Consider the following 24,872-nt stretch of genomic DNA (forward strand, 5'->3'; position numbering starts at 1 on the left):
TATCTGGATGCTATGTGTTGTCTTTTGTGATCCAGGAACCAATCCTCTCATATATCCTAAAAGCAACTAAAGGAATTTTAGTTTCTGTGTTTTTCTTACGCATAATATGAGTTCAAGGTGGGGTGGAGAAGGCTCCCATATTTCTCTCCAAAATTTCTTTTATTGGAGACAAAAGATTTCTATTTCTCAATCAGGGAAAGAAAGGCTTTCCTAACTGTAGGAACCAGCATATTGAAGTGAATGGGTTTCCCAATTTGGGGAAGGTGTAAATGACACAAGGGACCACTGAGACACACGGCTTCCTTGTGAGAGGGAACAGAAAGTAGGTATTTTTAAAGAGTAAGATGTCCTACACCTCTCACTTTCCACACATCTTCAACATCACAACAGACATTTTAGGATGCACCATATCATCACATTTTACACACACACACACATACACACACACACAGCTGTAATTTGAAGGAATTATGTTGTTTATTTAAAATTATTTTGCTAGTCAATTATTTAGCTATGATATGATTCCTGGCAAATCACTGTGCATATCATGAGGTATTGTTAATGTTTAATTATTTTTGAGAGGGAGAGAGAGAGAAAGAGCATGAGTAGGGGAGGGGCAGAGAGAGAGGGAGACACAGAATCTGAAGCGGGCTCCAGGCTCTGAGCTGTCAGCACAGAGCCCAATGCAGGGCTCGAACTGACAAACCGTGAGATCATGACCTGCGCCGAAGTTGGACGCTTAGCCAACTATGAGTTTTTTGTTTTGAAGTGAGAAAATCTAATTAACAAATTATTTTTAAGGGTCAATGACAGTTTTATGAATACTAAATTTGAAGTTAATGAAGTTGACAGAATGTTATTAATTTCAGTTTTGTAGTTTTATTTTCATATTTTGAAGCCTATACTTTTTTTTCAGTTTGCAGTGTGCCAGGGGTTTCTAATGGCTAAATCGCCCTGGGATAAAGTGGAGGTGAGGAAACACTTTAGACTAATTTGCTTACTTTCATCATTATACCAAGGGTACCAAGGGTTTAGCTGTATCAGGCAGGTCTAATATGACAGTGTATCCCAACTGCTTTGCATAAACTAAAAACTAATCCTTTAATGCTAAATTCTGCGTCATATGTTCCTCGATATGACCTTCTGAGTTTCAGTCCTTTCTTTTTTTTTTTTTTTTAATTTTTTTTTTCAACGTTTATTTATTTTTTGGGGGACAGAGAGAGACAGAGCATGAACGGGGGAGGGGCAGAGAGAGAGGGAGACACAAAATCAGAAGCAGGCTCCACGCTGAGCCATCAGCCCAGAGCCCGATGCGGGGCTCGAACTCACGGACCGCGAGATCGTGACCTGGCTGAAGTCGGACGCTTAACCGCCTGCGCCACCCAGGCGCCCCTTCAGTCCTTTCTTGATTCAATCATTTGCACTTTCATTTCATTTCCAGAATATTGGCTTCATACTTCATACTTCTTTTTCTATGGGCACATATTCTACTTCATGAATTCTATTTCTGTGAGTATATATTATCATTCGATGGCATACATTTATTTGTTCATTTCTTCATTTGGCTACCTAACTGTATTACAAGAGAGATATGGTGCTAGGTACTCCATCAAATTTACTGAGGAAGTTGGACCTGATAGATACTACCTTCCTGGGCAAGGCAGATGGGCTCTCCTGTATCACTAAGAAAACAGAGACCATCAAGTAAGAACTTCAACTTCTCTCTCTCATGCCAAAATCTTATCTGCGTCCATTCCCATCTCACTTGTATTTTAATTTTAATGGAATTGTTGTCTCTCCTTTTCAAAGTTAACCCCTCCCAGTGTACTCTAGACTCTATTACCTCTGTCCTAAAAGAATTATTTCCATTGGTGTAGCCTCTCTCTAGTATCTGTCATTCTCTTTTCTTTACCAGTTGCTTCTCCTTAGCATGCTCACGCCTCTTCTGGTTTAAAAAAAAAAAAAAATTCTTCTCCTAATCCTACTAGCTGTTATTCTCTCTCACCTTCCCTTAGTGACAAATTTCTTAAAATGCTCATCTATACTTACATCTCTTTTCCTTCTTAATTTACCATCATTTGGCTTCCTTCTATACTATATCTGCTCTGGTCACCAGGGTCACCATCTTATAAATAAGTGGGCACTTTTCTGCTCCTATTTACCTTATTTGAATGTCTACAACTCTTGTTAATATTAGCCACTCCTTTCTATGGAAATTCTGCCCTCCCTTGGTTTCTATGACAACAGTCACATCTTCTTACTCTCTCTGAAGATTCCTTCTTCCTCAGATCACTCCTTAAATACTAATGTTTCTAAGGGCTCAGGCCATCTTTTTCATTATTCCATATTTTCTTCAGGATGACCACCCAAACTCCTGGCTTCATCTACCACCATCTATTTTCACACAAAAATCTCTCTTTCGAGTTCCAAACCTATGTTCCTAGCTCAACCCAGATTTCCTACAGGTAATCCAAATTAATCTAAAAGCAAACTTGTCCACACCTTTCCTCTTCTTCAGTCAAAAGTCTCTTCCAACCTTTATTATCACATTAGTTATCTCTTAGGCACCCAGCCCATAAACTTAGGCATTGTAATGGTTCTCAATCCTTCTCAATGACAAATGAATTCAGAAACTTCCAAGGAATCCAGATTTCCAGTTGTCACCCCAGTCCTGCTAAGTCAGAATTTATGGAGCTGAAGGTGCGGAATCTGTTTTTTAAAGCCATTCTAATGCAGCTATTCCCCAAAACAGGATTTGGTCACCACTCTTCTGGAAAACTCCTTCTTATCCCTTCCCTAAACATACACAACCACTTTATCTTGTATATGCTACATCCTACATATCCTCTCAGTTTTTCTTCTCTTATCCATTCACATTGCTACTGCCTCGGTTTAGGGTTCCATCATTTGATGCCTGGATTTTTGCCATAGTTTTCAAAATATGTCTATACATTTGATCCATCCTATCCTCCATTCTATCCTTCACATTTGTCTGACTTATTTTCTCAAGAAAACACACACACACACACACACACACACACACACACACACACCTCTCCCTGATGAAAGCTTCAATCTATCCCTACTGCTTTCAGGACAAAGGGTCAAGCTCCTTGATACATCATGTGCGAATCATAGTTTGGCCTCTAAGTGTTTAACCCCATCTGCTCCTTCCTCATGTATACTTGATACCCCAGTCCTAATGGACTGTGGTACCTAATGAACAGTGCCTCCAATGTGTTGTATCCTCTTTTACTTGTTGCTTGGCTCTTGCTGTTTCTTCTATCTACCATGTTGTTCTTCCATTTCCTATATTTCTAAGTTCTATTCATCCTTCAAGACCCAAACAAATAACACCTCTGCAGGGAAGCCTTCTCTGGTACACTGATTTAAATGTCCAATGTCTGTGCTCACATCATATCCTATATATACTGCTATCCAAGTACTTATCACTCTCTATTAAACCATTTGATATCCTTATTTTATTCCTCCTCTAGGCTATGTGTTTCTTGAAAGCAGGAACCATGTCTAATTCATCTTTGTATCCCTATTGCCTAAAAATCTGAATGAATTAGCCATCAGCCATAATGGAAATGGACAACTATAAATGTTATGACAGTTTTAGCTAGCATTTACATTTATGAGTTTGCATAAATAATTGTCCAACTCTTGTTGAGGTTCTTCTAGATCAAGCCATAGCATTAAAAAAATATTACTTTTTCTCCCACCTTCAAGCTTAGAAACGCAGCATAGTATTTTGGTTAAGAACATAAACTCTGGAGTCAGACTGCCTGGGTTTGAATCCTTGGCTCTGCTACTTATAAGCTGTGTGACTGTAGGTTAATTGCTTAACTTCTCTGTGTTGCCCAATTGGTAAAATGGAAGTAATGCAAATACCTACTTCATGGGACTGTTACAAGGTCCAATTGAATGAATATAAGTGACATATAAGTGTTTGATAAACAAAATAAGTAGATACAAGTAATGAGGCACTTACCTATTAGGGATAAGATGTGTGAGATACTTATAAATCCTGCAAAATCCATATTCTTCATCTCCATACCATTTCATTTTTTTTCTGCCATACCTGCCATCATGCAATCACCAATGGTCTCCATATGTCTAATTGCCTGCTTGCTTCTTCCACAGTATACTTCTTTAACTTTACCTACACTAACCCCTTGGGTCTTGGTAAACAACAAGACTTTATTCAGCAATTCAGTATCTTCTATTTTAATCTGGCAATTCTGTATCTTCTGTTTCAATCCAGCAATTCAGTATCTTCTGTATTGTATCATATGCTTATCTTGTTTCCTTTCTTTCTCTAATTTTTTCATAGTTTTGTTCTCAATTTTCTATTAAATTCTTATTCTGAGTTCAGTGAGAAGAAACTAAAGCTCACTTTCCTGTAAAGCACAAGTGTAAGCCTTAAAAATATGGTAAGTATTTAGGGAAAAATCCTGATAAACATTACTATGTCTCCATACTAGAGACTCATCAAAAATGCAAAATTAGTTTGTACTCAAGGAAATAGATCTAATCATCCCCCTTTCAACCAACACATTAACTGGGTTGGGAGAGATGATCTCACTTCTTAAATATATATAGATACATCTGAAGTGTTCTTATATGTACTTACACTTGTGAGGAAATGCTCTCTTCTAGAATGTAGGGATCTTATGTGGTCACAGAAGCCTAACTCACAGAATCTTGGGGGTAGAACAGGTCAGTAGTCTCTCACAAGATTTTATGAACCATGAGGCAACATTGATCCCAACTGGACAAGACTTCTCTGATTCTTGCTTTTATTTCACTGTCATTGTCTTCCCCAGGCCTTCAGATTTCACTCTTCCTTCCAGGTGATTACTGCACTATACAGCCCCTAATTTTTCTGCCCCAATCTTCCTCTTCATCCCTCAAATACTGATTTTTCACAGTTCCATAAGAACTGTATTTTTGATGATACTGAATTGTTGACCAAGTCCAGCTCCACAAACCTTAACTAGCTCCCCATTACCTGCAGAATAGCATGCAAGCTCTTTTTAGATGACATATGAGATGTTTCAAAAAAAGGCAGTCCAGGCTTTGGCTCAAGCAACCTTTGGAATTAATCTCCCACCACATCCGATCTTCTGCCAAACTCTACGACTCCTATTCCCTGGACACATCCTGCCTTTTCCCCAAGCGTGTTTTTTCCTCATGCATTTCCTTTCCCTGGCAATGTTCTCTCCTCATGTCTTCCAGTCAAAAGACTATTCTTTATCAGATCCTAGTATGAAAGCTACCTCTTTGGTGAAACTTTCCTTGACATCCTCACATGCCTTGTCTTGGTGATATTCTCTTCCTCTCATGGGCTCCTATAAGTACTTTGTCTTTCACCACAGAATTTGGTACATTGCGCTACAGAAATTCACTCTTTGACAGATCACTTCCGCAATGTATTGAAACTCACCTAAAACAATGCTTCCCCACTTTGAATCTCAGCACCACGCAAAGAATTTTACACCTAACTGAGATCTGAAAACTCCAATTTAATTTGGAGATGTCTCTGACAATATCATTTTATGGGGAGTAATCCCAGTTTATCTGTAATAGATGATGTTGATTCGGGATGATTTATTGCAGGATGAAACACAAAGTTGAGCAAATGGTTATAAAATGTGGCTCTTGTCAAATCTAAATTCAGTAAAATTATTTTCAAAGGAAACTTGGGTTTATGTTCTTAATTACTGGCTCAATAATGACAGTTTTTGCAAAAGAACACGATGAAACAGAGAACTTGCCAACTAGGGCAGAACGAAATTCCCAGTCACTCCTGCAGTAAATCTCCCACGGATCTCACTGTGAAGACTTGGCTGCATAATGAACAATTTCAAGGTTGTAGGGCCAACGTTATAAGCACATCAGAGGCTGAGTCACACTAAGAATAATGACATCAAACTAAAAAGTTACTTTGAAGAGCACTACTTCATTTTTAACAGCACCTTTGGGACTAAAAAAAATTCAAAAAGAAAACACACAAAAACCCCCAATTTAATAACTACCAACATAATAGGCTCTGCTAAGCAGTCTTCATAATCAAGTTCCAAATGTCTCCTATTAAAGGAAGAGCTCAAGAAAACCAAAAGAGGCTCCAACTCATCAACCAAAGACAGGACTGAGTAATTATCTAGAAAATGGAGGCTTAAATTAAAATTTACTTCCGTTATCTGGTTTCATCAGTTCAAACATTTACTCCTTGAAAACAAGGCCTCTGTCTTACACTTTTATCTTACACATTCACTAAACACTGTATTGAGCACATAGTAAGCACTTACTGTTCAATATTACATTTTACTTAATAATGAAATAACAGTCTGAATTTCTCCACCTCATATTCCAAGTATGGACACCAGGAAATCCTTTTCTTTAAGTCTAAAATATCAATAAATAGCCCACATTATGGGCTGAATTATGTCTCACCAAAATTCCTAGGTGGAAGCACTATCTCCCAGTACCTCAGAATGTGGCTGTTTTTGGAAACAGGGCCTTTATTTTAAGAGGTAACTAAGCAAAAATGGGGTCATTAGACTGGGACCTAATCCATTTGACTTGTGTCATGTAAGAAGAAGAGATAAGGACACAGACATCATGTACAGAGGAAAGTCCATGTGAGGACACATCAAGGCAGCCATTCCCAAGCCAAAGAAAGAGGCCCAAGAAGAAACGAACCCTGTAGGCACCTTGATCTTGACCTTCCAGCCTCCAGAGCTATGAGAAATAAATTTCTGTTGGTTAAGCCTCCCAGTCTGTGACATTTTAAAAACTTTTTAAATGGTTATTTATTTTTGAGAGAGAGAGAGAGCGCGAGCATGCGCACAAGTGGGGGAGGGACAGAGAGAGAAGAAGATACAGAATCCAAAGCAGGGTCCAGACTCTGAGCTGTCAGCACAGAGCCCGATGCAGGGCTCAAACTCAGGAACTGCAAGATCATGACCTGAGCAGAAGTCAGACACTTAATGACTAAGCCACCCAGGCGCCCCTGTGGCATTTTGTTATGGCAACCCTGGTAAACTAATACAGCCCACAAATTATGAGTACTAAGTTTAAAATTCACTATCAGAAGATTTAACTATTAAACCTGGCCCATGTGCTTAGATCTATATACCACACATTTTCTTGTCTCCTTTTTGTTTTTTCAAAAAATTTAATGTTTATTGTTCATTCTTGTCTCCTTTTTGTTATGAGAGAGGGAGAGAGAATTTACTCTTCATTTTGAAACTTTACTAAAATTTGCCTGTCACCAACTTGAGGATGGATAGGAAGCTTCAAAGGAAATACACCAAGGAAGTTTTAAAAGTATGATGTATAGACTCTGGGGAGTATTGTGAGCAACCGATCAGATAACGATTGGAGGAATCTCCAAATTCCACAATTACTGCAAGAGTGATCAACTCCTACCAGCCCATTCCAGGTTGGTTCTGTCTGGCCAGTTTGAAATGCACCAATTAGGCCCCCTCAAGCCAGCTCACACCTTGCGCCCACCCCATCCCACTCTCTCTCACCCCCTCCCCAGGGTCACCTTCCAGGTGGCAACTCTACTCCCTTGGCCTGCTCTGGTGGAGGGGGGGGTGGTGGGCAGCTAGAAAATAAGCACACCAACTCAAAGGCTCTATGCTTTTCTTCTAAAGGGAAGTCAAAACTGGGGGCGGGGGGAAGAGGAAGATCCTTAAAAGTAAGAATAGAAGAGGCAGAGGTTGTTTTCAAGAAACCTGGAAGAGCCCCAGACTGGCCTCCCACCTCCATCCCAGACTCACCTGAGAAACCCTGGTGGGAGCAACCCTCCAGCCCTGCTTTATACATGCCCCTTTGCGCATTTGCTCAATCTCTCTCCCCAACCAGACACGGCTGGAGATAGTTCCACCAACTGGGAGGACAAAAAGAGCCTAAGATTTAATAAAACTATGTCTTATCTATTTCATTTCCCATCACTACACAAATTTTAATTTCCAGTCTGTCAATACCTCTGCCTGTTCTTCTTTCTTTCTCTTCTGGTTCTGATAGTCATTTTCTCCCCCCCCAGTCACCTCCAGCCCTATTACAAAACATCCTGTGTCCATGGAAAGTTTCCAGAATTCTCCATACCTTGAAAAGGTCAGCTTTCTCTCTCCAGAGAGAGGTTTCACCCACATACTTACGTCACCAAAAGTGAAAGTGACTCACCAAATATCACGGAGATAGAAACAATTATGCTGAAAGATCAGAAGGAGAAAGAAGTTACAGAAAAGATCAAGTATAAAAGGATTGGGAGTAGTGGCTTTTCTTTTCTTTTTTTGTTTCTTCTTTTTTTTACTTTCCTGGAAACACAGAATTCTGAAAAGAAGCTTAAGGTCTGAGTGAAGTCAACAGCCTGTATTTGAACATTTGTGAAAGGCTGCTATCATTACTTATGGCATTAAAAAACAAAACAAAACATTCTTATTCCTAAAATCAAGAAACTACCCATGTGATTAGTAAGATCACACTTCACCCTTGTATTTTATAAGTTGGATAGCAGGTTTGGACACCCCACCACCCACCCCCATACATACACCATTCACACACACATACCATAGAATCATAACTTTAAAACAAATGACTTTATTTTTTCCCCTTTTTTTTCATTTAAATTTTAGTTAATATATGGTGCAATATTGGTTTCAGGAGTAAAATTCAGTGAATCATCCTTACATAAACACCCAGTGCTCATCACAACAAGTGCCCTCCTTAATGTCCATTACCCATTTAGCCCATTCCCCACTCACTTCTCCTCCATCAACTCTCAGTTTGTTCTCTATCTTTAAGAGTCCCTTGTGGTTTGTTTTCCCTCTCTTCTCTTTTTTTCTCCCCCTTCTCATATGTTCATCTGTTTTGTTTCTTAAATTCCACACATGAGTGAAATCATATGGTATTTGTCTTTCTCTGATTGACTTATTTCGCTTAGCATAATACATCCTAGCTCCATCCATGGCATTGCAAATGGCAAGATTTCATTCTTTTTGATGGGTGAGTAATATTCCATTATATATGTGTGTGTGTGTGTGTGTGTGTATATATATATATATATATATATATACACACACACATATACATACATACACACATATATATACATATATATGTGCATATATATACATACATACATATATATATATATACCATATCTTCTTTATCCATTCAATGGACATTTGGGCTCTCTCTCTCCATAGTATGGCTATTGTTGATAATGCTGCTATAAATATTGGGGTACATGGTACTCCATCGAATCTATATCTTTATATCCTTTGGGTAAATACTTAATAGTGCAATTGCTAGATCATAGGGTAGTTCTAGTTATACTTTCTATTTTTACTTTGGTTTCCATACTGTTCTTCAGAGTGGCTGCACTAGTTTGCATTCCCACCAACAGTGCAAGAGGGTTCCCCTTTCTCTGCATCCTCGCCAACACCTGTTGTTTCTTGTGTTGTTAATTTTGGCCATTCTGACAGGTGTGAGGTGGTATTTCATCATAGTTTTGACTTGGATTTCCCTGATGATGAGTGATATTGAGTATCTTCTCATGTGTCTGTTAGCCATCTGGATGACTTCTTTGAAAAGTGTCTATTTATGTCTTCTGTCCATTTCTTAACTGGGTTATTTTTTGGGGGGGGTGTCAAGTTTGATAATTATTTTATAGATTTTTGGATACTAACCCTTTTTCAGATATGTCACTTGAAAATATCTTCTCCCATTCTGTAGGCTGTCTTTTAGTCTTGCTGATTATTTCCTTTGCTGTACAGAAGCTTTTTATCTTGATGAGGTCCCAACAGTTCATGTTTGTTTTTGTTTTCCCTACCTTCAGTGATCTCTCTAGTAAGAAGTTGCTGCGGCCTAGGTCAAAGAGGTTGCTGCCTATGTTCTCCTCTAGGATTTTGATGGTTTTCTGTCTCACATGTAGGTCTTTCAGCCATTTTGAATGTATTTTTGTGGATGGTGTAAGAAAGTGGTCCAGGTTCATTCTTTTGCATGTTGCTGTCCTGTTTTTCCAACACCGTTAATTGAAGAGATGGTCTTTTTTCCATTGGATATTCTTCCTGCTTTGTCAAAGATGAGTTGACATATAGATGTGGGCCCACTTCTGCATTTTCTATCCTGTTCCACTGATCTATGTGTCTATTTTTATGCTAGTACCATACTGTCTTGATGACTACAGCTTTGTAATATAGCTTGAAATCTGGAATCGGAATGCCTCCAGTTTTGTTTTTCTTTTTCAGGATTGCTTTGGCTATTTGGGGTCTTTTGTGATTCCATACAAATTTTAGGATTGTTTTTCATAGCTCTATGAAAAATGCTGGTGGTTTTTTGATAGGGGTTGTATTTAGTGTGTAGATTGCTTTGGGTAGTATAGATAGTTTAACAATGCTTGTTCTTCCAATCCATGAGCATGGAGTATTTTTCCATTTCTTTGCATCCTCTTCAATATCTTTCATTAAGTGGTCTATATGTTTAGAGAATAGATCTTTTACTTCTTTAGTTAGGTTTATTCCTAGGTATCTTATTGTTTTTGGTGCAATTACAAATGGGATTAATTCCTTGATTTATTTTTCTGCCGCTTCATTATTGGTATATAGAAATGCAACATATTTCTGCACATTGGTTTTATATCCTGCAACATTGCTGAATTCATGTATTAGTTCTAGCAATTTTCTGGTGGAGTCTTTTGGGTTTTCTACAGAGTACCATGTTGTCTGCAAATAGTGAAAGTTTGACTTCTTCCTTGCCAATTTGGATGCTTTTTATTTCTTTTTGTTGTCTGATTGCTGAGACTAACACTTACAATACTGTATTAAACAGTGATGGTAAAACTGGTCATCCTTAACTTGTTTCTGACTGTAGGGGAAAGGTTCTCAATTTTTCCCCATTGAGGATGATATTAGCTGTGGGACTTTCATAAATGGCCTTTATGATGTTGAGGTATGTTCCATCTATCCCCACTTAGTTGAGGATTTTTATCAAGAAAGATGTTATATTTTGTCAAATGCTTTTTTCTGCATCTATTGACAGTATCATATGGTTCTTATCCTTTCTTTTATTAATGTGATATATCACATTGATTGATTTGATTTGTGAATATTGAACCAACCCTACAGCCCAGGAAAAAATCCCACTTGATTAATTCTTTTAATGTACTGTTGAATTTGATTTGCTAGTAACTTGTTGAGAATTTTTGCATCCATGTTCATCAGGGATACTGACCTGTAATTCTCCTTTTCAGTGGGTACTTTGTCTGGTTTTGGGGAAAAAAAATGACTAACTTTAAAATATTCTTGATTTGATCATAATGGTGGAACATTTCTACATTAATTAAACAGTTAGTCAAGAGTTATGTTAGTAAGCATTTAAGGAATTTACTTTATCATGCAAAGCAAAACAGAAAAAGTTTTTAAAAACAGCATTAATATCACAACACAAGTCCATACTAGTGGCAATGGGAGAAATTTTGCAAAAAAAATGTGCTTGTTGCTATATAGTGATCAAAATTTGGCTAGAAATTTTTATTTATAGTCAGTGCATGAAAACACTGGAATCAACTTATTTCACATATTTAAAATATGACAAATACAATAATAAAAAGTACAAAGTGGTTTAATTCTATCATATTATAAAACCTTATACATTCAAGTATAATGATTTGTAGGGAATCAGTAACTAGAATCTAGTTGATTGCGGAGATTTGTCTAAGATTATTATAATGCTTTCACCTCACAAATTTGCACAAAGGTGACATTAGCTTCTTAAATAAAGAATTGAATTCAGAAATGTTAGCTACTCACCAGTTTATGATCAATAAAATTTATAAAGCATGAATCTTATATAAAATTCTTAGAACATTACCATTATTTCACTTAACATTTATGGGATGCATGCTATGTGCCAGATACTACACTAGAAATTTTTAATAACATATCTCATTTCATTCTTTGTCTTATTAATCTGTAATCTTTAATTACTATCTATGGGAAAGGTATTATCTTCAGTTTTAGAAATGATAAAACTCAAAGAATTTACATTATGTCTGCATCATACAATTAGTAACTATTAATATAATGAAAAATATTTTCTCTTTAATAGAAAACATTTGGTAAGATGTACATCAAACAATTGAAATGGATTCTTTCAGTTACATTCAACAAGTAATTACTGAATGAGATCATGAAAGCTATTATATTCAGGACACAGGGAAACTATACAGATTAGAGTCAGCCAAGGGAAAAAGTGCATAGGACAGAGTTCAGGAGAAGGACTAAATGCAGAGCTTCTGTTGTCTCCTCCTATGGAGTCAGGACAGGTTACTCTTCCAGTATGGATATATGACAATACATATGCAGTATTGTCAACCAGGGAAGCTTACCTAAGCTTCGTGTCCAGAGTTTTTAGTGGGGCTTCATCATATAGGGATGTTTGACTGATTGATTGCCCTGCATGGGTAATCTCAGTTTCCATTTGACCCACAGCACCCACCTTAAGTCACATTGTTGACCTTTCTGCAGTGGCCAGCCCCCACCTTAAGACTAAATGGGTGTGGCCAGGCCTCCACACTAAATCACACTGTTAGACTATTCAGTATGACCCAAGGCCCCTAAGCAAACAAAGAAATTCTATCAGGCACAACACCTCTAGGACTCAAAGATTACCCCCTACAAGCCAGGGCAAAGGTCAGAATTTTCTTTGAGCAAAAGATTCTTTATTATAAATTCTTTCCTACACACCCACTCTATTTGGTTTTGAAAGTATCCAAATTTTTATTTACCCATTTTGAAATGGTGAAAAGCCTGAAATTCCCCATCCCCATCTTCTGTCCTCTCTAGAGAAGGGAGCATTTCCTTTCTTGCCCCACAAAAACCATGAGGTCTGAGAGACATGTCACTATTCTTCAGCCTCCCTATTGTCCCTTTTATATCTTTATTATTCCTCTTTCTTAGGAGAGGCCTCCTCTTATGAGATTCATGCCAACCATCTCTCCACACCTACTTACTAACAAATTTCCAGTCATTTCCCACTTTTACCAATTTAGGAATGTCAGTCTTCCTTTCCATATTAAATCCATGAAAGCAAAAGTTTTGCCTCTAAACTCATTAACCTACCAAATTAAAGCTATCTTTACTTCTTTATCCTCTAAAACTGTAACTCTTTAATCTTGAGCTCTGATCTCTGATCACACAATCTCTTATCCCTTTAGTCCATTAGTCTCTTCCTTCCAGATAGTAAGCTCTTTGGTCCCTTAATCACCCCTTAATCCCATCTTTTTCATTTGCAAACCCAACAGACATCTTTCAGACCCTGTTATTTGATCTTTGTTCTGAATTTGACACTTCTAATTCTGGTTTTTTGAAACATTCTCATCCCTTGGCTTCAATGATCCCACTCTCTCCTACTTCTCCTGCCTTACTGCCGATTTCCTTATTACTTTCCTCTATTCCTCTGCTCACTCCTCAAATATTATTGTACCCTAGAATTCTTTCCTGTTTTTCTTTTCCTCCCTTCATTCCTTTCCTGGGCTTGACAATGCCCTCAGAATACAGTCAAAATTATACAACATAGAATATGAAACCTTATATCATCTGAGTCTTGTCTATGTTGAACTGAGTTCTGATTTCCTTTCCAGCTTTGTCTCAGCCAACCTATGGTACACAAAGTAACAACCTTATCAGTTAATGTAAGTTTTTCAGATGTTCCAGGTTTTTCTTATCTCTGTGTCTTTGTTCATGCTGCTCCCTCTGCACAGGCACTTTAGAAGAACTTATTCAACCCTGTGGTCCCAAGGGAGGAGCACTTTATCTATGCAATACCAATGAGACCACTGGCCACAACTCTCTAACCACAGTGACTGGCTCAGGAAGGGACATATGACTCAGGTGAAGTCAATTGGGACCCAGAAAGTTCAATTCTGAGACATCGAACCTCCAGGAAAGCAGATTCTCTCTCTTCTCCTATCTGTTGTGGGCTTTGGGGACCACCACAAATAGCCTGAGAATGGAGTCAATCCAAAGGAAACAAACTGAAAGATTGGATATTGGTGGTATCATCTGAGCCCAGGGTGAATCTACCACTGACGCTCGAGCCATTGCTAGACCTTGTCAGCTTACATGATTAAATAAATTCTCTTTGTGCATAAATTAGTTTGGATTTATTTTTCACTTTCTAGAAGAGGAAGTCTAAAAACTGATACTGTGCTCAACAAATATTTGTCAAATAAATAGAAATGGTAAAATTAGGAGATTAATGATCTCATGGGCCAATCTGAGAATTAAATGATTTAACAATCTGAAGTGCCAAGCATAGTGCCTAGCAAAAGGCAGATAACCCAAAACTTCCTTTAGGTTTCTGTGCCCCTTAGCCTTCTCACTATCCGCACAAAGTCCACACAACATAATTCAAAATGGCTACCTGCACCAGATTTTATAGTAATATGAAAATACATACTCTCAAGCATTTCAATTATTAAATCCTAGACTTTTTCTCTATAAATCCTTTCCTCCTATTAAAGACCACAATTTTAAACACATCCCTTAGTATAGCATCTTAAAATGTTTTGCCTGCTATGCATGCAAAAACATAATATTTAGAGTAAAAGATTGTCAGATCTGACTTCATATTTAAAACGTCTGCATGTCAAAAACATCATAACAAAAATTTAAAATATATTGCACTTGGAAAACTGCCCAACATGTGCAAACACAGAGTATCTTAAAAATCTTACAAATCTTGAAAAAAAGACAAACGCCATACTGGGAGAAAAAATATGTGTTGCATATAAACTGTTCATTTGCAGAATAATACCTACAAATAACCATTAATTATATGTTTAATATCAACAAACTTATCAAAGGCGTATTCATTAAACCGACAAAATATAACTCTCTCCCTTGTATTGGCAAGTTGGAGAAAGGAACAGAGACACATGTATACCTATGCTCTGCCGGTGCAAATGTAAATTGTCAGGATGGTAACTTACAATTTACCTCAAAAAATATATAACCTTTGACCCACAATTCCACTTCCAAGAATTCATATTTGGGAATTAATCATAGAAATCCACAAAGAATTAGAAATAATGATGTAAATGTAACAATATACTTTATAAGTGTGAAAAATTGAAAGTAGATTACTGGCATCTATTATTTAATTATTGAATTCCCATTTATTAACTTTATTGTCTATCAAATGGTCTACTGAATTTCACATACATTGTCTCATTCAGTTTTTATTTTATAGATTTAAAAATTTGATTCAGAGATGTTAAACCTCTTGATCAAAATAATAAACCTACTGTGTAGGGGTGTGGAGGGAAAAAAAATCATAAAGCTATTAAGTGGCAGATTCAGAATTCAAACCCAGTTGTATTTATTTCCAAAATCTATGATCTTTACTACTGTTTTTAGATTATTTATTTATTTATTTATTTACTTTGAAGTTAGTTAACATACAGCGTAGTCTTGGCTTCAGGAGTAGAACCCAGTGATTCATCTCTTATGTATGACACCCAGTGCTCATCCTGAAAAGTGCCCTCCTTAATGCCTGTCATGCATTTAACCCACCACCCTCTCCAGCAACCCTCAGTTTGTTCTTTGTAGTTAAGAGTCTCTTATGGTTTGCCTCCCTCTCTGTTTTTATCTTATTTTTCCTTCCCTTTCCCTATGTTTATATGTTGAGTTTCTCAAATTCCACATATGAGTGAAATCATATGATATATCTCTTTCTCTGACTGACTTATTTCATTTAGCATAAAACTCTCCAGTTACATCCACATTGTTGCAAATGGCAAGATTTCATTCTTTTGCATCACCAAGTAGTATTTCACTGTGTATATATACCACATCTTTTTAAAAATTTTTTTAATGTTTTTATTTATTTTTGAGACAGAGAGAGACAGAGCATGAGCAGGGGAGGGGCAGAGAGAGAGGGAGACACAGAATCTGAAGCAGGCTCCAGGCTCTGACCTGTCAGCACAGAGCCTGACTTGGGGCTCGAACTCATGGAGTGTGAGGTCATGACCTGAGCTGAAGTTGGACGCTCAACCAACTGAGCCACCCAGGTGCCCCTATATACCACATCTTAATCCATTCATCAGTTGATGGACATTTGGGCTCTTTCCGTAATTTGGTTATTGTTGATAGTGCTGCTATAACCATCGGGGTGCATGTGACCCTTCGAATCAGCATTTTTGTATCCTTTGAATAAATTCCTAGTAGTGCAATTTCTGGGTCATAGGGTAGTTCTATTTTTAACTTTTTGAGGAATCTCCATACTATTTTCCAGAGTGGCTGCACTAGTTTGCATTCTCACCAACAGTGCAGAAGGGTTCCCCTTTATCCACATCCTTGCCAATATCTGTTGTTTCCTAAGTTGTTCATTTTAGCCATTCTGACTGGTGTAATGTGGTATTTCATTGTGGTTTTGATTTGTATTTCCCTGGTGATGAGTGATGTGGAGCATCTTTTCATGTGTTTGTTAGCCATCTGGATGTCTTCTTTCGAAAGATGTCTGTTCATGTTTTCTGCCCGTTTCTTTACTGGGTTATTTGTTTTTCTGGGTATTGAGTTTGGTAAGTTCTTTATAGATTTTGGATATTAACCGTTTGTCAGATATATCATTTGCAAATATCTTCTCCCATTCCACTGGGTGCCTTTTAGTTTTGTTGATTGTTTCCTTTGCTGTGCAGAAGGTCCCAACAGTTCATGTTTGCTTTTATTTCCCTTGTCTTCAGAGACATGTCAAATAAGAAGTTGCTACAGCCTAGGTCAAAGAGGTTGCTGCCTCTTTTATCCTGTAGGATTTTAAGGGTTTCCTGTCATACATTTAGGTCTTTCATCCATTTTGAATATATTTTTGTGTATGGTGTAAGAAAGTGGTCCACTTTCACTCTTCTGCATATTGCTGTACAGTTCTCCCAGCACCATTTGCTAAAAAACTGTCTTTTTTCCATTGGTATCTCTTTCCTGCTTTGTCAAAGATTCATTGGCCATATATTTGTGGGTCCATTTCTGGGTTCTCTATTCTCTTCCATTGATCTCTGTGTCTGTTTTTGTGTCACTACCGTACTGTCTGGATGATTACAGCTTTGTAATACAGCTTAAAGTCTGGGATTGTGATGCTTCCAGCTTTGGTTTTCTTTTTCAACATTGCTTTGGCTATTTGGGGGTCTTTTGTGGTTCTATGCAAATTTTAGGGTTGTTTGTTCTAGCTCTGTGAAGAATACTGGTGGTATTTTGAAAAGGATTGCATTGAATGTGTAGATTGCTTTGGGTAGTATCGACACTTTAACAGTATTTGTTCTTCCAATCCATGAGCATGGAATGTTTTTACATTTCTTTGTGTCTTCTTCAATTTCTTTCATGAGCTTTCTATAGTTTTCAGCATACAGATCTTTCAACTCTTTGGTTAAGTTAATTCCTAGGTATTTAACGGTTCTTGGTGCAATTATAAATGGGATCAATTCCTTTTATCTCTTTCTGCTGCTTCATTATTGGTGTATAGAAATGCAACCAATTTTTGTACATTGATTTTATATGCTGCAACTTTGCTGAATTCCTGTATCAGCTCTACTAGTTTTTTGGTGGAGTCTTTTGGGTTTTCCATGTAGAGTATTATGTTATCTGAGAAAAGTGAAAGTTTGATTCTTATTTGCCAATTTGGATGCTTTTATTTCATTTTGTTGTCTGATTGCTGAGGCTAGGACTTCCAATGCTATGTTGAACAAGAATGGTAAGAATGGACATCCCTGTCTTGTTCCTGATCTCAGGGGGAAAGCTCTCAGTTTTTCCCCATTGAGGATGATATTAGCTGTGGGCCTTTCATATATGGATTTTATTATGTTAAGGTATGTTCTTTCTATCCCAACTTTCTTGAGGGTTTTTATCAAGAAAGGATGCTGTATTTTGTCAAATGCTTTTTCTGCATCTATTGACAGGATCATATCATTCTCATCCTTTCTTCCATTAAAATGGTGTATCACATTGATTGATCTGTGAATTTTAAACCAGCCCTGCAGCCCAGGAGTAAAGCCCACTTGATCATGGTGAGTAATTCTTTAAATGTAGAGTTGAATTCAATTTGCTAGTATCTTGTTGAAAATTTTTGCACCCAGGTTCATCAGGGATGTTGGCCTGTAATTCTTCTTAGTGGGGTCTTTGTCTGGTTTTGGAATCAAGGTAATGCTGGCTTCATAGAATGAGTTTGGAGACTTTCCTTCCATTTCAATTTTTTGGAACAGTTTGAGAACAATGGGTATTAACTCTGTTTTAAATGTCTGGTAGAATCCCCCTGGGGAGCCATCTGGCCCAGGACTCTTATTTGTTGGGAGATTTTGATAATTGATTCAGTTTCTTTACTGGTTATGGGTCTATTCAAATTTTCTATTTCTTCCCATTTGAGTTTTGGTAGTGTGTGAATGTCTAGGAATTTGTCCATTTCTTCCAGATTGTCCCATTTGTTGGCATATAATTTTTCATAGTATTCTCTTATAATTGTTTGTATTTCATGGTGTTAGCTGTGATCATTCCTCTTTCATTTGTGATTTTATGTATTTAGGTCCTCTCTCTTTTCTTTTTGAGAAGTCTGGCTAGCGGGTTATCAATTTTGTTTATTCTTTCAAAAAACCAGCTCTCAGTTTCATTGATCTGTTCATTGATCTCTTTTTTTTTGGATTCTATCGTGTTTATTTCTGCTCTAATCTTTATCATATCCCTTTTTCTACTGGCTTTGGGTGTTATTTACTGCTCCTTTTCTAGGTCCTTCAAGTGTAAGGTTAGATTATGTATTTGGGACTTGTTTTTGCTTCTGGAGATAGGCCTGAATAATTGCAATGTATTTTCCACTTAGGATTGCCTTTGCTGCATCCTAAAGGATTTGGACTGTCATGTTTCATTTTCATTTACTTCCATGTATTTTTAAATTTTTCTTTCACTTCCTTTTTAACCCATTCATTCTTTAGTAGGATGTTCTTTAACCTCCATGCATTTGGGGGCTTTCCAGATTTTTTCTTGTGGTTGATTTCAAGTTTCATAGCTTTGTGATATGAAAATATGCATGGTATGATCTCTATCTTTCCTTACCTGTTGAGAGCTGTTTCGTGACTCAGTATGTGATCTATTTTGGAGAATGTTCTGTGTGCATTCAAGAAAAATGTATATTCTGCTGCTTTAGGATGAAATGTTCTGAATATACCTGTTAAGTCCATCCAGTCCAATGTGTCACTCAGAGTCATTGTTTCCTTATTGATTTTCTGCCTAGATGATCTGTCCATTGCTATAAGTAGAGTATTAAAGTCCCCTACAACTATGGTATTGTTACCTATACATTTATTTATGATTGTGATTAATTGACTTACATATTTGGGTGCTTACACATTGGGGCATAAACACTTAAAATTATTAGCTCTTCTTGATGGATAAACCCCTTAATTATGATATAGTGCCTTTCTTCATCCCTTGTTAGAGTCTTTGGTTTAAAATCTAGCTTGTTGATATAAGTATGACTACACCAGCTTTCTTTCTTTCTTTTTTTGATGTCCATTAGTGTGATAGATTGTTCTCCATCCCCTCACTTTCAATCTGCAGTTGTCCTTGAGTTTAAAATTAGTCTCTTTTAGGCAGCATATTGATGGGTCTTGTTTTTTTTTTTTTTTTTTTTTAATTTTTGATGTTTTTCTATGTATTTTTGAGACAGAGAGAGACAGAGCATGAGCAGGGGAGGGGCAGAGAGAGAGGGAGACACAGAATCCGAAGCAGGCTCCAGGCTCTGAGCTGTCAGTACAGAGCCTGACGCGGAGCTTGAACTCACAGACTGTGAGATCATGACCTGAGCTGAAGTTGGACGCTTAGCCGACTGAGCCACCCAGGCACCCCAGGTCTTGTTTTCTTATCCATTCTGATACTCTATACCTTTTGATTGGGGCATTTAGTCCATTTACATCAGAGTGATTATTGAAAGGTATGAATTCAGTGCCATTGTGTTATCTGTAGATTTCATGTTTGTTGTGATGTCTCTGGTTCTTCACAGTCTTTGCTGTTTTCCACTCACAGAGTCCCCTTTAGGATCTCTTGTAGGGCTGGTTTAGTGGTCACAAACTCCTTTAGTTTTTGTTTGTCTGGGAAAGCGTTTGTCTCTCTATTCTGAATGACAGCCTTGCTGGATAAAGGAGTCTTGATTGCATATTTTTCCCATTCAGCACATTGAATATTTCCTGCCACTCCCTTCTGGCCTGCCACATTTCAGTGGACAGGTCTGCTACTACCCTTATGTGTCTACCCTTGTAGGTTAAGGCCCATTTGTCCCTAGCTGCTTTCAGAATTCTCTGTTTGTCTTTGTATTTTGCCAGTTTCACTATGATATGTCATGGTTTTGACCTATGTTTGTTGATTTTGAAGGGAGTTCTCTGTGCCTCTTGGACTTGGATGCCTGTTTCCTTCCCCAGATGAGGGAAGTTCTCAGCTATAATTTGCTCAAATAAATCTACAGCCTCTTTCTCCCACTCTTTTGGAATTCATATGATATGGATATTGTTTCATTCCATGGGATCACTCAGTTCTCTAATTCTCCCCTTGTGATCTAGTAATTTCCTTTCCCTCTTATTTTCAGCTTCATTATTTTCCATGTTATCTTCTATTTCACCTATTCTCTCCTCTGCTTATTCCATCCTCACTGTCACTGTATCTAGTTTATTTTGCATCTCAGTTATAGCATTTTCTAATTCATCGTGACTAGTTTTGAGGTCTTTGATCTCTGCAGCAAAAGTTTCTCTGGTGTCTTCTATGCTTCTTTCAAGCTCAGCTATTAGTCTTATGACTTATCCTAAATTCTTTTTCAACATATATTGTTTATATCTGTTTTGAACAATTTTCTGTCTGTGATTTCTTCTTGAACTTTCTTTTGGGGAGAATTCCTCTGTTTTGTCATTTTGTCTAAGTTTCTGTCTTTTGAATATTTTAATTTTTTTTAAAAAAGAGACAGAGTGCAAGTTGGGGAGGGGCAGAGAGAGAGGGAGACACAGAATCTGAAGCAGGCTCTAGGCTCTGAGCTGTCAGTACAGATCCTGATGCAGGGCTTGAACCCATGAACCATGAGATCATGACCTGATCTAAGGCCGGATGCCCAATCAACTGAGCCACCCAGGCACCCCTGGGTGTTTTAAATTCTTGTTGTGTGTCCTGAGCCTACCCGTACTTTCATATTAAGAAGGGATCATACACTATCCAGGTCCTGTCACTTCAGGAAGTGTTTTTGGTGTATGTTGCATGCACTCTGCTGTTGCATTTTGGCTGCTCGGTCCCACTGGTCAGTCCTCTGCAAAGCTCCTCCTTGCTTGTAGTGGTGGAGTGTTTGGACCTTTTACCAGGAATGCTTTGATTTGTTTGTTCAAGTAAATCTGGCGGTGTGGGGTGGGGAAAGGAAAAGTGGGGGAGGGGGGCAGGAGCCTGATCCCAGAAAAAGAGAAAAATGAAGGGGGCGAAAAGAAGATGAAACAGAGAATCAAAAAAGTAAAGTCTAAATCCAGAGAAAGAGAAAGGAAAATAAAGAAGAAAGAGAAAATGTGGAAAAAGAATAGAATAAAAATGCTTGATAAAACATTTAGATATATAATTATTTAAAATTTTTTTTAATGTTTATTTATTTTTGACAGAGAGAGAGACAGAGCATGAGTGGGGGAGGGGCAGAGAGAGAGGGAGACACAGAATCTGAAGCAGGCTCCAGGCTCTGAGCTGTCAGCACAGAGCCCAACGTGGGGCTCGAACTCACAGACTGCGAGATGATGACCTGAGCCGAAGTCAGACACTCAACCGACTGAGCCACCCAGGCGCCCCGAGATGCATAATTATTTTATATATATATATATATATTTTATATATATATATATTTATATATATATATATATATGATTGTTTAATGTATGTGTGTGTGTGTGTGTGTGTGTGTGTATATATATATATATATATATATATATACATATAATAAGAACTGACCAAATCAAATCAGAAACTATAAGCCTGATTCCAAAAGAAAAATAATAAAAGGGTAAAAATAAAAATAAAATAAATTAAAATAAAATACAAAACAAAAAGACAGTTGTCTGTAGATGCCTGGGACTGGTGACTGTGCTGGTTTGGAGGAGAGGCCATCTGGTTCACTTAGTGTCAGTTTTTCTCCAGTAGATAAGCAGTTGCCAGGTCCAGAGTGGCAGGGTTTTGTGTAAGCATGTCCCGCCTCCACTGGAGGCCACTGTGCTGCTCTCTGATGTCCCACCACGTTGGTGTTGAAGGTAAAATGAACATCTCTTCCCCTTGACCAGGTATCTCTACCCATGCTGTTCAGGCAGCCCTTACAGAATAGTGAGAGCAGTCAGCTTGCTCTACTCCACAGTCTCCCGATCTTTGTAGGCACTCAGCTGGGAGTCAAATGCAAAACCTTAAAGGACCCAGCTGAGTGTGGTTCCTCTCCCCTGTTCCAGAATAGAGCCACTCTGGCCTGCTGATAAAAGGCCTTTGGTTGGCACCTGCAGGGTCTTTTGTCCTTGGAAGGGCAATAAAGCCTCTTCCCAAAGTACTTGAGGAAGGGAACTGTTCTCTCCCAGTGAACCCCTGAGATTGCTACACTGAACTATGCACTCTGGGGCCGACTCCCACCTCCCAGGAGCATGAGCCAAGGCTCCCGGTTTTGCTCTGGAGAAAGTCACACACTTCTGAACCTCAAGTTTCAGCCCCTAAGGCTGTTTGCAAAAAAGAAACTGGCACTCTCCATATTTCTCATTCCCCAGTCCATGGTCCAGAGAGGTTTTCTCTTGTCCTAACTCAAAGCTGCACTTTCACACCTCTCTCTCTCTCTCCCTTTTGTTTCTCCACAGAAAAAGTTCCCTCCCCTTTGTGCCTATGCCGTTTTATCTCCCGCAATTCACATACACACACCTCGATCCTGCCAAGCTGTCTCCTTCCAACTGTGGAGATCCTTCTGTACTCGGCAGACTGATTTCCTGGATGTTCCAAGTGATCTGACCTCAATACAGCTGTGTCTGAGGGACGAGGAAAATCCGGGTCTCCCTACTTCTCCACCATCTCAACTCCCTCTCAATTGTCTTTCTTTCTTTTTTTCTTTCTTTCTTTCTTTCTTTCTTTCTCTTTCTTTCTTTCTTTCTTTCTTTCTTTCTTTCTTTCTTTCTTTCTATTTCTTTTTATTTTATCATTTTTGAGAGAGAGGAAGACAGAGAGCAAGCAGAGGCGGGGCAGAGAGGGAGGGAGACAGTGTCCAAAGCAGGCTCCACGCTGTTAACACAAACGTTACGTTACATGGGGCTCAAACCCACAAACCGTGAGATCATGACCTGAGCGGAAGTTGGATGTTCAACTGACTGAGCCACCCAGGTGCCCCTATTTTCAGATTTTCTCATCTAAATTCTTATCTAGCCATTTGATGTTACATATGATGCACAAATTAAAAGTGATATAAAGGAATATTAATGATCTAGGGAAATATTTATGATATCGTTAGTTGAAAAAAACATATTGTAAGACTTTAGACATAGAATTATTTTCTTTTTGACAAAATAAAATATGGGTCTCTGTTCACAGAAAAAGAACTGTGATAAAACATCCTAAAAGATGGTTACCTTGGGGCGGTAAAATTGTATCTTAGAAATTTTTTACTGCTGTTACTCTTGTTTTTCCTAAATGCACAAAGACTAACACCTAGTGAATACATATAAATACGTGTTATTTTTGCAGCCAAAAAGTTATTTTAAAACTTCAGTATGGCCTTAAGTTTTCTTTCCTTCTTGTGAGATTTGGAAAGTCAAAAGCCTTTTAAAATAAAAAGTTTAAAATGTCTTTCCATTTAACACCCCAAAAAAGTTTTTACAAAAGTACATAAAGCTAAAGATTAAAACAATAATAACTTAATGATTTTAAAAGTAAAGGATAAACCAATAGAAAATAGAAAAGCTGAAAGTAGACAAAAGAAAAATAATTGATAATTTCCAAGCAATCACCTTTACAATGCTTCTGTTCTCTGTTCCAGGCTGTGGCACTTTTTCCTGAAGGAGGAGCCAAGATGCTTTTGTGTGAATAAGAGCTGGAGCCTCTCCAACTGGCCTGCTCTCCAAGATAGTTTACAAATACAATAAGGCAATCTGTTTTGTTCGTAATGCAGGAAAAATCTGAAATGAGCAAGACATTTTAGCTCTGACTTCAAAACTACTAAGTTTTGATTGTATCCTACCATGGAAATAATAGATTAGTTATTCCTATGACTCAAAATCAAATGTAAATATTTTTATTGCTCAAAACTAGTGACGATACATCCAATTAAATTGAAATAGAGTCTCTAATGCTGAATTGAACATAAAATTCCTGCTTAGATTAAGTTAGTGTTCGGAATCTTATTATAATTCCAAAATCAGCTTTTCAACTCTTCTAGAACAGTGACAGAAAAGAGTTTAATGTGAGTTTGAAATATTTATATGTTTTATTTGAAATTTTGCAAGGGATTCTGTTACTTTTTTAAAAAGTTCTCAGAAATCTGTCTTATTATTTTAAAATATTTTTTAAAATACTCTAAAACTAAATTAGAAAAATATTATTATAGCCCTCATAGACCAGTGACGAACCAGGCAAAGGTGGATAAGGGAGTGTTGATAGAGAAGGCAGGAGGAGGGGAAGAAGGAGAAAGAAATTAGAATGAATTGAATAGGTGGGGGAGGGGATTAAAGAGCAAATAAATTCTTTAACAATCATGGAAGGTTTTATGGTACATATAAGAATATGTCCTGGATAGCTCTTTTGTTATTTTCTTTTTGGTACTATTTAGAGAAAGAAGGTGAAACTTTA

At 37.6% G+C, this 24,872-nt stretch overlaps 1 protein-coding gene across 2 annotated transcripts in view; it reads right to left on the reverse strand.

Annotated features, from left to right (window-relative positions):
• Positions 1–24,198, reverse strand: part of CC1H1orf141 (chromosome C1 C1orf141 homolog) — a 64,674-nt gene extending 40,476 nt beyond the window's left edge. Inside the window, exon 1 of one of the 2 annotated variants that reach the window (XM_045477785.1) lies at positions 24,035–24,198. The gene's annotated coding sequence lies outside the window, so the exon portion shown is untranslated. Of the gene's footprint in view, positions 1–3,997; positions 4,659–24,034 lie in introns of those variants that run through there. The other variant, XM_045477784.1, reaches the window with a different exon arrangement.
• Between the last annotated feature and the right edge of the window lie 674 nt (positions 24,199–24,872).

This window comes from Leopardus geoffroyi, chromosome C1 (genome assembly GCF_018350155.1).
Source record: "Leopardus geoffroyi isolate Oge1 chromosome C1, O.geoffroyi_Oge1_pat1.0, whole genome shotgun sequence".
NCBI classification, from domain to species: domain Eukaryota; kingdom Metazoa; phylum Chordata; class Mammalia; order Carnivora; family Felidae; genus Leopardus; species Leopardus geoffroyi.